Source organism: Parasteatoda tepidariorum, chromosome 9 (assembly GCF_043381705.1).
Source record: "Parasteatoda tepidariorum isolate YZ-2023 chromosome 9, CAS_Ptep_4.0, whole genome shotgun sequence".
Taxonomy (NCBI): Eukaryota; Metazoa; Arthropoda; class Arachnida; order Araneae; family Theridiidae; genus Parasteatoda; species Parasteatoda tepidariorum.
Window position 1 is genome coordinate 6119840 of NC_092212.1, and position 15439 is coordinate 6135278.

Genomic DNA, 15439 nt, shown 5'->3' on the forward strand with positions numbered 1-15439 from the left:
GACATCAGAAATATGATATTAATCTGAAATATTAGAAAATGTGTTGAAGAATTCTATTTCTAGAATTAAAACAGATATTTTCTTCTATTCCTTCTCTTAACTTTTACAACTCTTAATTTTTCCTAAGCAAACTTGAATCATTTCTTTTCTCTTTATTTTAAGTTTTTTTTGTCTAATTTCAAATAATATTTAATGGTCTTTTTCTGTGCAATTTTAAATTTTTAATGATCAGCTACTGTTACAACTTAAAGAGAAAAAAACCACTTCTTTAAGAAAATAAAGCTTATTACAATATTTTTTTAATATTCTGTTTCAGTAAAATCAGTGTTCGGGAATAATGTAAATTTTCGAGTTTTGCACGACGCTTAAACCACTAAATGCTTATGTTCCTTTTCTGAAAACATTAGCACTTGATTCTTTTTAAAAAGAGACAAAGCAGTACTGTAATTTTTATGCTCTTAGCTACCAATAGGTTGTAGTTCAAAGGCTCCAAAAGTTGGTATATCTAAAAAGAAATTACCACCTTTATTTAAGTGCGAACGCCCTGTTCTTGAAAACAGTTTTGTCACAATAATTTGTTGCGTTCACGCCCCTTCGATAAAGTTATAATTTCTTTGAAATAGTAAAATGGCAGTTGAAATACAATGGCACACAGCAGTTTTGCCAAAGTTTAAACGCAAGCAATCATGGATGCATAAATAGGGATGATTCTTCAGAAAGGGAAATAATCAAGAGTATAAAATTATTACGTTAAATAAATAATCTCAAGAAAACTAAAGCAGTAATATATTTTACTTAATTAAAAAAAGAAAAAAAAAATTTTCTCTCTCTCATTCACGTCTGGAAAGTCTTGAAAATGGGCACCTATTTCTTAACACTTGAAAGTTGTCGACTATTATTTTTTATTTGTATATTTTTGAAGAAATGAAGTTTTTAATCTAGACAATTATAATAAGTTAGCTTTGCAAAAATGAAATGTCGAAATGCACCGAATAAAATATATAATAGCCAAAAAAAGTAATCAGAAATTGACTTACAGATAGAACGCAATGCTTCAACCACATATGATTCATAAACATACTTTTATTTGAGATTCTTGTCTATAGAACCAAAAATGACATTTCTATACTTTCATTGGTGCTTAATTCACTTTTTTTTTTAATTTTAGTATACACAACACATTGTAATCCATATTCTTTTTACATACGGTAAACTGAACTGGATAAAAAAAGTATTACGGTAAGAAGATTTACGGTCAAATATAATAACTTAAATGTTTTAGAGAAGAGAAAAATATATTAGGATTCTTTCTAAAATAATCGGTAATTAGGTGATATTTCCTTACTTAGATAAAATTAATACACTTAGTCAATAATTCTAAAGTTTTAGAAATTTTCATATGGCCAGACAATTTAAAGCTGGAGTATTTTTTTCAATTATATAAGAATTAGAACACACTCGTTTTGTTTCACAAGACTGTGACGTTTCTTCTTATATTGCGCTATTTTCATGCAAACAATAACTAAAGATAGGAAAACTGAACTGATAGTCCTAAATATCTGTTCTAAAAGAAATACAGAATAATAATAGCACATTATTCCTTAAAAAGCGTTATTCCTTATGAAGATCGAATTTTCGGAAACAGCATTAAGTATATCACATATAAGATAGACAAAGACATTTTCTTTGGATTCTAAGAAACGGACATTATATTGTTTGGATTCTATAAGACAGTCTTACCCTTGCTACAGATGTCTTTCGCTTGTTCTTTGCTTTTTACATAATCCCAGTATATTCTCTGACTACCACTTCAACTACGGAATTCAGCTATGTGATTAAAAAGTGTCGGAAAAGTTCTTATTTCTTTCCTTCAAATACAGATGTGCCAACTTCTCCGGCTTCTAGCTAGATATTTTTCCCAAATAGTTAAAGTAATAGCATAATTTCTGTTTTGATAATCGATTTAAAAAAGATGTTGCCCACCACAGTATATAATTAATTGAAACAAATATAAAAAAAATAGAAATAAGTAGCACAGGGTTGATGAGCACTTAAAAAAATTAAAAAGTGGTAGTAATATTTTAAAAAAAAGTTATATCATTATGTTTGTATTAACCAGAATATTTTATTTTCTCTTCTAAGCAAAAGTTAATAGATGTGAAGGTGTCGAATAAAAAAACTTTATTTCGATGGTAGAAACTAATATTAAGAAATTTTGAGTTTCTTAGAAACAAAATTGATTTTTACAAGAGGTGCACACATGGTTTTTACATGGCGACACTTTAAGAAACATTTGCTTATTTATTTAAATATTGTTTTAACCCTTTAACGGTTATGAACGAGTTCAGCTCGCAATCGAATAGTACCTCATAATGCGCGCAAACGAGTTCCGCTCGGGAGCAAGATTTTGACCGTAATGGTTATTAACGAGCACTTCTCGCGTAGTGAAATTTTTCCCCAATGCGCGCTGACGAGCTGAGCCCGTTCCCCATTATTATTCTGCATTGACTATGTTAAAAACGAAAAGTATGTAAAAACTGTTATTTATGTACTACGAATTCTTAAAGAAATTTTTAATACGCGTGAGGCGAGCTATCTACCGCATCCAGAGATGCCAACTTGCTCCCCTTTGTAAAATAGTATTTCTTAGTGATGGCGAAAGTCAAGTTACTTTCAGTTTAGTATTTTTCATTTTAAGTAATTTTTTCACCACTAAATATCAAAAACTATAAGTAACATATAAAATGCAACGCTAGAACAACAATCTACTGGTTACTCTATAAAGTAAGCGTAACTGTCCTTCTCCAACGAAATTTACTACATAATTTGCTACCATTTTATTATAACAATTCTAGAAGAAGGAGCAGTTGGCATTGCTAGAGAAGGGTGACATTTTCGAAAGAGCGGCGGTGGAAAACAGCTGCCAATTTCGACTACTGTTTGCACGTAATACTGCGAATTAATGAAACGAAAATTGCTCATTTCCCTGACAGCCAAAGGGTTAAATAACATCGAAGGTAAACTTCTGTGTTCCTAATCTCTGCCTTATAGAATATGAATATAGATGATGTTCATCAGGAAACTATCACTTGGGAGGGAAGACTTTACTTTATTTAAAAACAGTTGGGTACCTGGGCCACGCAGTGGCCCCTATCCCATTCATCATGAAACTACAAAAATAAGTTAAAAACATTTTGAATATAAGCAGTCGTTGTGATAGCTTTACAATAATATTACCATGATTAGAGAAAATACAAACTTGAACAGAGATATTTAGAGTAATTGCCATGAAAAAATGTGCAGAAAATATGACCTTGATTAGAAAACATTACAACTTGAACAGCGATATTTACATTAATTGCCATAAATATGTACAGAAAATTGAATATGAGCATGAATAAAGGATGATTATATATATACAAAAGTCGTGATTCATAGACGTGAAGGTTTTACATAAATTTTGTCAAGCCTTACTGGCGCCATCTAGTATGATCAACTTTAATTTGAAAGAGCAGTATGCAGTATTTATTTTATTAATCTGTATGGAAAATTAGAGTTTTGAATAATAATAAGAGTTCAAATAGAAGTTCAAATCAAGTCAAAAAAGATGTTACTGTGCAAGAGTGGCTCCCCCCCATAATCCTCTGAAGCAGTTGAAGCACTTCTTGATTTTTTAAAAGTTCTTGCAATTCTTTAATTATTGTAACCAACCTTTGAGCAAGTCCTGTTGTTGGTGGTGGTATGGCACGTGTTCCCCTCCTGCGGGGNTAGATGTGAAGGTGTCGAATAAAAAAACTTTATTTCGATAGTAGAAACTAATATTAAGAAATTTTGAGCTTCTTAAAAACAAAATTGATTTTTACAAGAGGTGCACACATGGTTTTTACATGGCGACACTTTAAGAAACATTTGCTTATTTATTTAAATATTGTTTTAACCCTTTGGCGGTTATGAACGAGTTCAGCTCGCAATCGAATAGTGCCTCATAATGCACGCAAACGAGTTCCGCTCGGGAGCAAAATTTTGACCGGTTAGTAACGAGCACTACTCGCGTAGTGAAATTTTTCCTCAATGCGCGCTGACGAGCTGAGCCCGTTCGCCATTATTATTCTGCATTGACTATGTTGAAAACGAAAAGTACGTAAAAACTGTTATTTATGTACTACGAATACTTAAAGAAATTTTTAATACGCGTGAGGCGAGCTATCTACCGCATCCAGAGATGCCAACTTGCTCCGCTTTGTAAAATAGTATTTCCTAGTGATGGCAAAAGTCAAGTTACTTTCAGTTTAGTATTTTTCCTTTTAAGTAATTTTTTAACCACTAAATATCAAAAACTATAAGTAACATATAAAATGCAGCGTTAGAACAACAATCTACTGGTTACTCTATAAAAACTAAGCGTAACTGTCCTTCTCCATTGAAATTTACTACATTATTTGCTACCATTTTATTATAACAATTCTAGAAGAAGGAGCAGTTGACATTGCTAGAGAAGGGTGACATTTTCGAAAGAACGGCGGTGAAAAACTGCTGCCACTTTCGACAACTGTTTGCACGTAATACTGCGCGAATTAATGAAACGAAAATTGCTCATTTCCCTGACCGTCAAAGGGTTAAATAACATCGAAGGTAAACTTCTGTGTTCTTAATCTCTGCCTTATAGAATATGAATAAAGATGATGGACATCAGGAAACTATCACTTGGGAGGGAAGAAAGGTATAACTCTTTAAGTTTTTTTCCGCTGGTAGTATAATTAAAATAAATTATAATTACAGAGAGAATTTTTTTTCCCATTTTGTCAAAGCTTAAACAAATGATAGAATGATTAACATACATTTATGTGCATGTTTGATATGTTTAAATGTAGTTGTGGTAAAAATTATTTGAAATTAAATTAAAAAATACAGAGAAAAAATAAAAAAGCATGCATTTTACTACCACTTTAAATTGAAAAGTACGATTTTATGAAAAATCCATAAATGTTATCAGCTATGATAGATGCAAAACGGGCAATTTAAGCATTGCTGCTCATGTACTGTTTCTTATTTATTATTAGTACCTTGAATCGAATTGTATTGTATTGTTCCCACTTCAATTGTTTTAAATAATAATTATAAATAAGTGCAGTTTTAAAGTATTTCTTAAACTAATCTATCCTCCACATTATACAAAGATTCCTTTAGTATTCAAAATTTTTGTTTAAGTAAAGACACCATGTTCGCCATGAAATAGTATTTAGGACATAGCTAAAGTTATAGTTACACTGATAAATCGTGACAGCACTCGATAAAATATAAATTGTCCTTAAAATAGTAAATTTCTATTTACCTATTGCTGTAATTGTTGACATGTCAATGACTGTGACAAATAATATTTCTTGAGCAGCTGTGGCTTAGAGGATAGAGCAATTGCCTTCCCGGATAGCACAGACCACAGTGCTGATATTAAATATCCTTAGTGGTAGACGAATCATGATTCATCAGGAGAATAATGACGAAAGATCTCTTTGCCGTCAGGTGAACAGTGGAAGGTTTTCGTGATTTTCTTCTAAGTACAACCCAAACGCCGGTTAGTTCCACCAAAAAGTTCTCAGCGAAGGCTAGTTTATAACATTGCTTGATGGAGCAGTTCCCTTGTCTTCTGGATTAAGTACAAAATTAGAAGGCTACAGAGTTGAAAATTGATAATAGTAAACTCAGAACTATGTCAAGTGCTTAACACCAGTTAAAAAGTTGTACGAACATCGTACATTAACCAGCTATACGTATCTCCTGAAAGCAAACAAAAAATATCCGCAAACTCTTGAATATGGTTACCCTAAACACAACTATTTTTAATATCTTAACTAAATTTTCTCAGACTGAAATTTATTTCTGACTTAGTTATCTCGGGCTCTTAAGTTAAGGTGCTGAACAAAGGTGTAACACCTTTATTAAGCGAATTATATTAATGATGTTTGCAAACAGTGAAAAATTATACTATTATTGAGTCTTCGTTATATTTCAGCGTTTAAGCTTATTTCATTGTAAATCAAATCATCAGTAAGGCTTGAGCCAACACCTCCTACAACTGAAGGCCTCTACATAGGTTTTTACAGGTAGTCCGATCAAACCACACCACTATGAAAATAAATCAGTCTATGAAAGCACCATTTAATGCAAAATCTAGTAAAAATAAGAAAGTGGTTGCCAACATATGTCTTTAATTCAGGAATATTGTTGGTTTGTCTTATTTACTTGTTATCACCACAGATTTATTTCTCAAATATATAATTTAAATTTCTTTCAATTACTATTAATATAAAATTTCGGTGCATGAGCACAACTGGTTCAGTTACTAAATAGTTTGCGCAGGTAAGTATGCAAAATCCGGGCAGAGGCTTTCTGATGTTGGAGGTTATGCCTGAGCACTTTAGGAAGTAGCATTGATACTTTCTGAAAAAACTGTATATCTACTAAAAGTATAATTCCAAGGAAGTTGTAAAGTTTCATAATATTAACCCGTCCCGGAACAACAGATTTCAATTGAGAACTTTATTTAGGCTGTACATTCTATGCGAAGCGACATACTTTAGATCTTAGTTGCTTGAAGAACATTGCTTGCTAAACGCTTGAAAGCAATTAGTTTTACATTTCTAGTGGTTTGTAGCATNTAAATAGTTTGCGCAGATAATTATGCAAAAACCGGGCAGAGGCTTTCTGATGTTGGAGGTTATGCCTGAGCACTTTAGGAAGTAACATTGATACTTTCTGAAAAAACTGTATATCTACTAAAAGTATAATTCCAAAGAAGTTATAAAGTTTCATAATATTAACCCGTCCCGGAACACCAGATTTCAATAGAGAACTTTATTTAGGTTGTATATTCTATGCGAAGCGACATACTTTAGTTCTTAGTTGCTTGAAGAACATTGCTTGCTAAACGCTTGAAAGCAATTAGTTTTACATTTCTAGTGGTTTGTAATATTTGTTAAAGTAGTGTTGTCAGAATGGCTGCATTGAACTAGAAAAAGTTAACCCCAGTATACAAAAGTAAACATTTAAGGACATCGCAGAAATTCAGTTATTGTTGTTGTGTAATATTTGTTTAAGCAGCGTCGCCAGAATGGCTGCACTGAATTGGAAAGGGTTACAAAGCCAGTATACAAAAGTAAACATTTAATTACATCGGAGAAATTAGTGCTGGTGTGTAAAATTTGTTGAAAAAGTGTTCCCGGAATAACTATTCTGAACTGGAAAGGATTAAAGCAAACCGCAAACACAACAAAAAAAGTAACAGTAGGTGTACGGAAGTAAACGCTTAATGACGTAACAAAAATTAAGTTAAAGTTTAACAGTTTTTAGTAAATTTTGCTGTATTGTAAAAAGCAGCTTTAACCAACTAAGGTGCTTTTTCTGTCTCGTCAAGTAGCGTGCCATCATTTATCTAAAATCTGAATTATGAGAAAAAAAACCGTGATCCAGTTTAAAGCTTTTAGTGTTCTAATTTTCTAAATTATTCTTATTTAATAGCCTTAAATTCTGTTCTACACTATTAAAAGTGTAGCAACATATTGAATCACAATATTGTCCATATCTGCAGCACCATGAATACGGGCCTAAGTTGAACAACATCTCAGAGCAAATTATTTCTGTTTAAGCTAGTTTATCCGTTCAACTCGAATGGAAACATGGTTTCACTTTTTACGTCATTAAGTTTGCAGTAAAATTGCGCAACAATGTAGTTTTCTCAAACTGAGTATTTCTAAAAGAGTAAAAAGTAACTTTTTGTGAATACTTACAATTGAACCATATTATATTTGCAAAACCATGATGTTTTATGAACCCTTTTATTTGTTATTATTAAGCGTGAGAAAGTTAGCTACGTTTAAAGGGAAATCATTAATTTTCCTTTCCTGAAGTAGCTGTTAAGGTGTTTGGATTTTCTGGTTTTCAAAGGGTTAATTTTCCTCCTTTTCTGTTTCTTTTTAGCATTTAAGACACAAAAAAAAGCGGTAGCCTCAAGGAAAGAAAACAATTTTCCTCTCAGAGTGAAAGAAAATCGATTGTATTCCTTCCCCTTTTTTTCGAGCCGCCCATGGGTCCTTTGCCGGACACTGGTCAATTTCCCCGCCTTTCTTATCAATTTATATACTAGTCTCCAGGGTCTACCCTCCAGGACCTTAACGCAATGACTCCTGGGTAATCAGCTATTTCTGTCCCGGCCAACTTCCGCTGGACAGACTTAAGATGCCCATTGTTACCAATAAAGACCTAAACCCATCAAGATCGGGCCAATAGCAAAGCTTAGACCTTAAGTTGCAGCCCTCATGCCTTTACTGCTGAGCTTTAAGCAACGCTGATGCAGATAGAGATGGAATTTTCTTTTCGGTCCAAGTGGTCCCCCACTCGCACACTGATCGCAGCCAGTGATGCTTGACTTCGGTGATCTGCTGGGAACCGTGTCTTAACGATCAGTTCACTGCGGGACCTCTTATAATGAGAATACAGCAAATTGTAATTATTTTTAATCTTGTTTTTAGAATTTATGCTTTTGGAAAAGATTTCTTTTAATGTACAGTGTGCAAAATAAAATACAGAGCACGAATAGGATCATACGTTTTAGGGATCAATCTTTAGGTTGTGACTTTAAATATGCTAATCAAATAGTGCCAAAAATGTATTAAAATACGAAATCAGACACAAAAACGTGTTTTTTCTGAATAAACCCTTGTCCGCTTTTTTCGTGGGATTCGGATATCTTAGTATACCTGATATATGGAATACCCGCAATCTGTGCAATAGAGTCGCAATAGTTACGTCAGAGCGGTCTAAAATTTGATCTAGTTAAAGATGATTTTACTTTTGTCGCTATATCTCCAAACATTTTGAAGTGAGCTTAAATTTTTTAGCACGCAATTATAAAATTTGTTCCCCATGAATATAATCACACAATAATATTTAGTTTTTGCGTATGTCGCCATGTCTCGAGCAATTTTTAATCTAACAGAACGCACGCAACTATAAAATTCATTCAACGTCAAGTATTTTCAAACCAAAAATAACTTCAAGTAAACATTTATCATTCTTTTTTATTCTATTAAATAATAGTGTAAAATCGCTTAACTATTAATTAAATTTTTGATATCCTTTTAAAGGAAGCAATTCTAGAAGACAAAATCCGAAATTTGCTCAAAATCAGTCGAATAGTTACTGAAAAGTTGAAATTTCAAAATACGACTCTTTCAAAATCAGATTTTTCATGAACTATTCAACCTATTTTGCTCAGATTATGTAATTAAATTGGCATGCTTTAAAATAATGTAAAAAATGCGCACTGTATATCCATCATTATGTTTTAAGAAAAAAGAAGTTTAAAATGTTGCTGTTACTTCTTGCACCGTCTAGAACAATACGTAAGAAAACAACACGCGAAGCATGTGGTTCGTTTCCGTAACGTCCATGTAAGTACACATGAAAAAGTAAGCATTGTGTTGATTGTGTGTTTGGCGAAGAATAATTCGGAGTAACAAGTCTGGAACCCCAAGAAAAAATTCTGTTCATGGAGACCTACCAAAAGCCACCTGAAAGAAAATTTTATAACTTAATCATCCAGTCACTTCCAATTAATTTAAATGTGGAATAAAACATTTGTATCTACTTAAAGTATTGACAAAAATATTTTTATCTGGACAAAGTAGATCTGGTAATCTTTATTCTGGGAAGAATGACGTAAATCATATAATATGTAAATCATATAATCATATTGGTAAATCTTTCAGAAACAGAACACGCCAAACATTTGAAGGAAAGTTCCTCAATAATTTTTAACTATTATTAACAACAAACTTGCAACTGATGACTTCCGATTTCGGAAATGCATACTGTTACAGATGAGTGTATTACGGTAAAATACATTTTTTCTGTCTTCAATTCATTACAAATGAAAGTGAAGTCAACATTGCTTTCGTCATTCTAATGAATAAATATGAATTCAGAACTTTAATAGTTATAGAATATTCTTCTTCGTTATAGAATAGTATATATTTCTGTATCTACATAATTCGGAAAACAACAATAAATATTCATCCAAATTACTTGAAATAGTGTCATTTGTGCTGATTATTAATAAATTTTTATCGTTTTCGTGGTAAGTATTTTTTAGTTTTGAAGAAATAATTTTAACTAGAATTCAGCTATTCTGTTTTTAAGCAACATATTAAAATTCATATCGAGATCTTACAATTATAAAATTTTGCTGTGTAGTATGTTATCTAAAAGTAGATGATGATAGGGTAATCTAGTGATGGGGTATGTTATCTAAAAGTAGATGAAGGGATAATCTATGTATATATTATTTGAAAGTAAAATTTTCAAACGAAGAACATTTCATCTAGAATTCTCCGGATTTATAAAGAAGGTGAGTGTTAAGACTTTTATAATAAAAAATTTGCTTGTAAATACTTTTTTTCTTATTTGATGATTTTTCTCTACGGAATGGCTTTTTACGTCTGATTAAGAACTATAAGAATAAAAAAAGAAGCATTATGACAGTTTTTTTATTACAATGTGAGGAGTTCTTAAAATCTTTTTTTATCCCAAGAATTCTTTGTTTTACGTTTTTTAGTTTATGATTTTTAGATAAAAATTGTAGTCAAAAAACTTTTTTTTAAAAATTAAATGGTATAACATTATGTGTTTACGTACACTTCTTGCATATTCTAATGTTTGAAGTAATATGATTCAGAAAAGTACGGAATAAAAATTCGGTACTTACTACAGATTTGGCGGTTTTTAAGTGCCGCCAATCTGCACTTAAAAGTTTTACGACATATCATAAAATGAAACACTTTATTTAAAATCAAAGTAGTCAATCAGATTTCGGTGGGAAATGGGCCAATATAGAGTTTAACTTAGATTCAAAACAATCTCTATTTTCTATCACCTGATCCTGTCGCCATATTAACTCTAATAAATAATTTTCCAAATGAAACGTACGTTTACCAAGATTAAGTTTCATTTCATGGGAATTGGTACATTTTCGTTTTTTCAGTGAAATATTTCGCCCCTGAAGAAATAAAATTGCATCTTGTAAGACAAATTTTCGTTGCACTAAAAAATGACGTAAAAAAAGAATTGTTTTTTTTTCGTATAAGCATTCTTTATTTTACATTTTTTAGTTTCTAAATAATGATTTTAATTGAAACATGAAATTTTTTGATAAAGTTTTTTGTCAAAAAACTTTTTTCACAAAATTAAATTTTTGAAATAATGAGGCTTATGTATACTTTTTTTAATTTTATTGTTTGAAGTAATATGATTCTTAAAACTATGGAATGTAAAGTTTAAATAAGCCTTTTATTTTACATCATTAACTTTAGTAAAACTATTTCTCTGTCACTTGGTTTTAACCCTTATAAGAAGATACTTATTTTTTTCTGTTTATGTACAAATATTTTTCTGATGTGTTTTGAATGCTCCTTCTCTAAAAAAAAGAAAATCCATTTTGTTTTCGCTTGCATAAGAAAGAATATAAAGCATTTCTCTTTCTTAAATTAAATAAGCCAAATTAAAGAAGGGATGTTGCAGTGCTACACGCTACAAAGACGTCTCTAGAGTAATTGAATGACTGTTCATATAGAAATCGTAGTTCAATGCCCCCTGTAGTTCGTCGCAATCTCGAATTTCCCATATAATAAATTATACTGTAAATTGAGAAAATATTAGAATATCTACTTTTAAATCGGGTTTATAAATTTATTACTTAGTTTAAAAGGAGAAACTGTAAATGTCATTCACATAAATAATAATTTTATTTAACATTGAAATAAATAGTTGAACAAAAAAATTGTGTGAAATAAAATGTTTAGAATAATTTATAATTAACTTTGAAAAACGTATTTTTGTCTAAATTAAAAAACGACATCCTTTACGAATTAACAAATAAATTATTTATAGAATTATAATAAAACAACTGACATATCGATTATAAAGAACATTATAAACTATCAATTAAATATGACATAAGAGAAAAAGATAAGTTCATCAAATCGTATAGACGTTCACATAAAATGAACAATATCAACCAGCTCGGCAATCAACCGCTAATAACAACTTGACGAAAATCAAGGGTCACCCTCAAATATAGTCTAACCAGTATATATTTTTCAGAAAATATTTTTCTTGTGGTACAGATAGATAGTGTATAAATATTTTAATGAGTTAAAAAGAAACTTTTTTCTTCCACTACTTAATTATTTTAACAGAAAATTAAATGTCAAATAGAGAAATGGCCATACTTCAAAATCTTTAGAAAGCTCTAATATTTTTTTACACTGAGCTTTAGTTTGCTGCTACTGACATATGCATAAATTAAAATGTTGAAAGGTTATGTAATAAGTACCAAATATACTAATATAGGTATAAATTATTATATTAAAATATTCAGTTTCAATACCGATACTTTTGAATTAAACGTTTTACTGTCCCTCGAAAGAGACATGTATCTGAGAAAATCAGTTAATACTGGTAAATATTAACTATGATGAACTGATTGCGAGCATTAGCATCATGCAAAATACATTTTATCGTTATTCTAATTTTATAATTAACAAACAACGAGCTTTTCTTAATTCAACAACGTAAAGTCAACAAAGATTACAACATATAATGGAAAATGAAAATTGAATTATTTTAGCTATATTAATTGAGAAACATAGTGGAAGAACCAGGTAAGTGACACTTTCCGAACTACAAAAAATCACATGCATCCGAATTATTTTATTACCAATTTATTAGAGGGCGGGACTATTATTTCTTTGCTTTACTTGTTTTACCACTGTCTAATTTGAAATAAAAATCATGCAAGCATATTAAAAACTAATATGGATTAGTAAAGTGAAGATAAAAGTGAAAGCAAAAGCAGTTCAGTTACATTAAACATACCCCAATTGACGCAACTACGAATACTTTATGTTATTTTCTCTAATTTATTAAATCATCTAAACATTGTCATTCGCCTAGTTCTTGTATATGCGCTCCTGTATAACTTGTCGGTATATGCGTTTCAGTTTTGAGTATAGCTGCGTTGTGTTTCTCAGTTCTAATTTATTGATTATTTTCCTTTTAAATTTATTCCGTGCGAGAAACAGGTATTGAGCTAGTTCATTGCAAAAATTTGCTGCATTGATGTCAGGAATTTTAAATTTTCTATTAAAATTTATCTATACATCAAAAGTAACAATAGCTTTTCAGTTCACTATTTATGTACAATACGGAAATCAAGAAAACCTTTTCACCTTTCGTTTATAGACGTTTGTCCTAGATAGTGTTTTTACCATAAACAGCACTCATTCGACGATTAGTATCTGAATTAACGCTGAACTTCTGTGTCAAAAAAAGATCACTTAGCCCGCAAACTTCAATTCTAAAATCATCCGTATTAGTACGGCTTTACATTCACTTTGAATGCTCCAATATGAGCTTTTTAAAGTGTAATAAACGATCAGTAAGGCACTCATCGAGCATAAATTTATAATAATGAAGTACAGCAATGTTTTCGTTATCAGTGCTTGTCACATTATCAAGTGTTTCCACTTTTTATCTGCATAACTTTTATACTCACCGTCCGTCGTGTTCAGCGTATGATCTCGTATCTCCTTTACGCCTGAATCAGCAACATCAGTAGCATACGATTTCCATTTCCATTGCATATTATCGTTTTCTATAGATGAGTATCCGCAGTCATGTTGATCAAAAGTACGCGTTATCTAAAACTATATACAGAAAAAGATATCCGTCAAAATTCCTTAAAAATAAATAAAAATTTGTAATTCCTTAAAGAATATTAATAGAAAATAGTAAATCATGCAAAATTCCTTAATTTTTCTGAAAAAATATGAAATCTCAATATCAGAAAATTATTATTTAGTTTAGAAATTTTCGTAATATAATTGCTTAGAAAAAAACGTGGAAAGTATATCAGATTTAATGAGGTATTTAATTAAGATAAAGCACACACGTACCATTCTAAATTGTTTATTAATTAATACATAGCTGCTTTAATCCCATTAAAAGCCCTTATTATTCACTTCTCTAAATAACCCGAGTTATTTCAGATTAGTATGGATTACAATTAATTAATATCTATAGAAAAGTCGGTCGCAGAAAAAAATTATCAGCATTTCCTTGTTTTGTAGATTAGCTTTCTTATTTTGGAAATAGCTAGGAAGACACGTTTAAGAAAATGAATGTAGCTCGAAGTGCATGTTTATGAAAATTTATGTATAGGTGAAAATGCTTAATAAGAATTATAGAAGCAGCTCTAAGTCAAATTATTGACGTAGCTCAAAATGCGTATCCAACGAAATGGACACATCCGAAAATCCCCTCATCCAATTTAAAATTCAAGTTTTTTAACAACCACTTAGTTAGGTATTTCACTTTCTTTCTTAAATTGCAAAAATAATCATTTCGTAGCAAAGTCCCAGACTTCAGTGTGGCTGTGCATATTAAATTAACTATCCAGAATATTCCATTAAATTCTAAAAGAGTAAATTGATGTGGATTCTTCATCTTTCCATTTGTCTACAGGTGCTCTACGTCCACACTAGCCATCTCCTTTATTTAGAAAAATTAAATCGCAATTAGAAATAACAAATTGATAATACCTTAAACTTTTCGTAAGATCTTTTTTTATGAGATGAAATGTAAGAATGTATTTAGCTTTTTAGTTTCTAAAAATTTTATAAATAAAAGAAGAGGAAAAAGAGAATTTTAAAAAATAAGATTAAGAAAAAAAGAGACACTTACCTTCAAAATTGAATTGGTTATTGATTCTATCGTTACTACGTGGATCAATATCGTTTCTAACTTCGGGAACACTACCATGTTCATGAAATGTTTTAATTTTCAGAGATTGCGTATTTCGAACTAAAATGATGAAGCACAAAATAGTGCTTAACTCTACAGTTTGCTTATTCATATTCAATTTTTCCTTATTCTTTACTAACAGTTTCCATTAGGCTAGAAAGTTGTAAATATGTTTTTACCTCAAAAACATATTCCAACGACGCAAATTTTTGTATCGTTGATCGTTAATATCTTATCTCGTTTGAAACGGCTTTTCAAACAGCGATAATTAAATGTCAAACAACTAATCAAAAGAATTAAATACGTGGTACTATTACAGAATTTATAAAAAAGTTCAATTCTTTTTTCTATTCTTTATAATTCTAATCTTTATAATTAAAGAATTACTATATAGTTCTTACGCATTTTATTTATTTTTTTATCACATATCTTAATTTTTGCTTACTTAAACTCCTGTTATTGTTTCTTTTATATTTTTCTTTTTGAATTTCTATCTTTTTTAATCAACACTTTATGGTCCACTTACTGTAGGAATTTTGATTTTTATCTGCCAGTCTGTGTTAAATCATCAAAAGAAAAAAACATG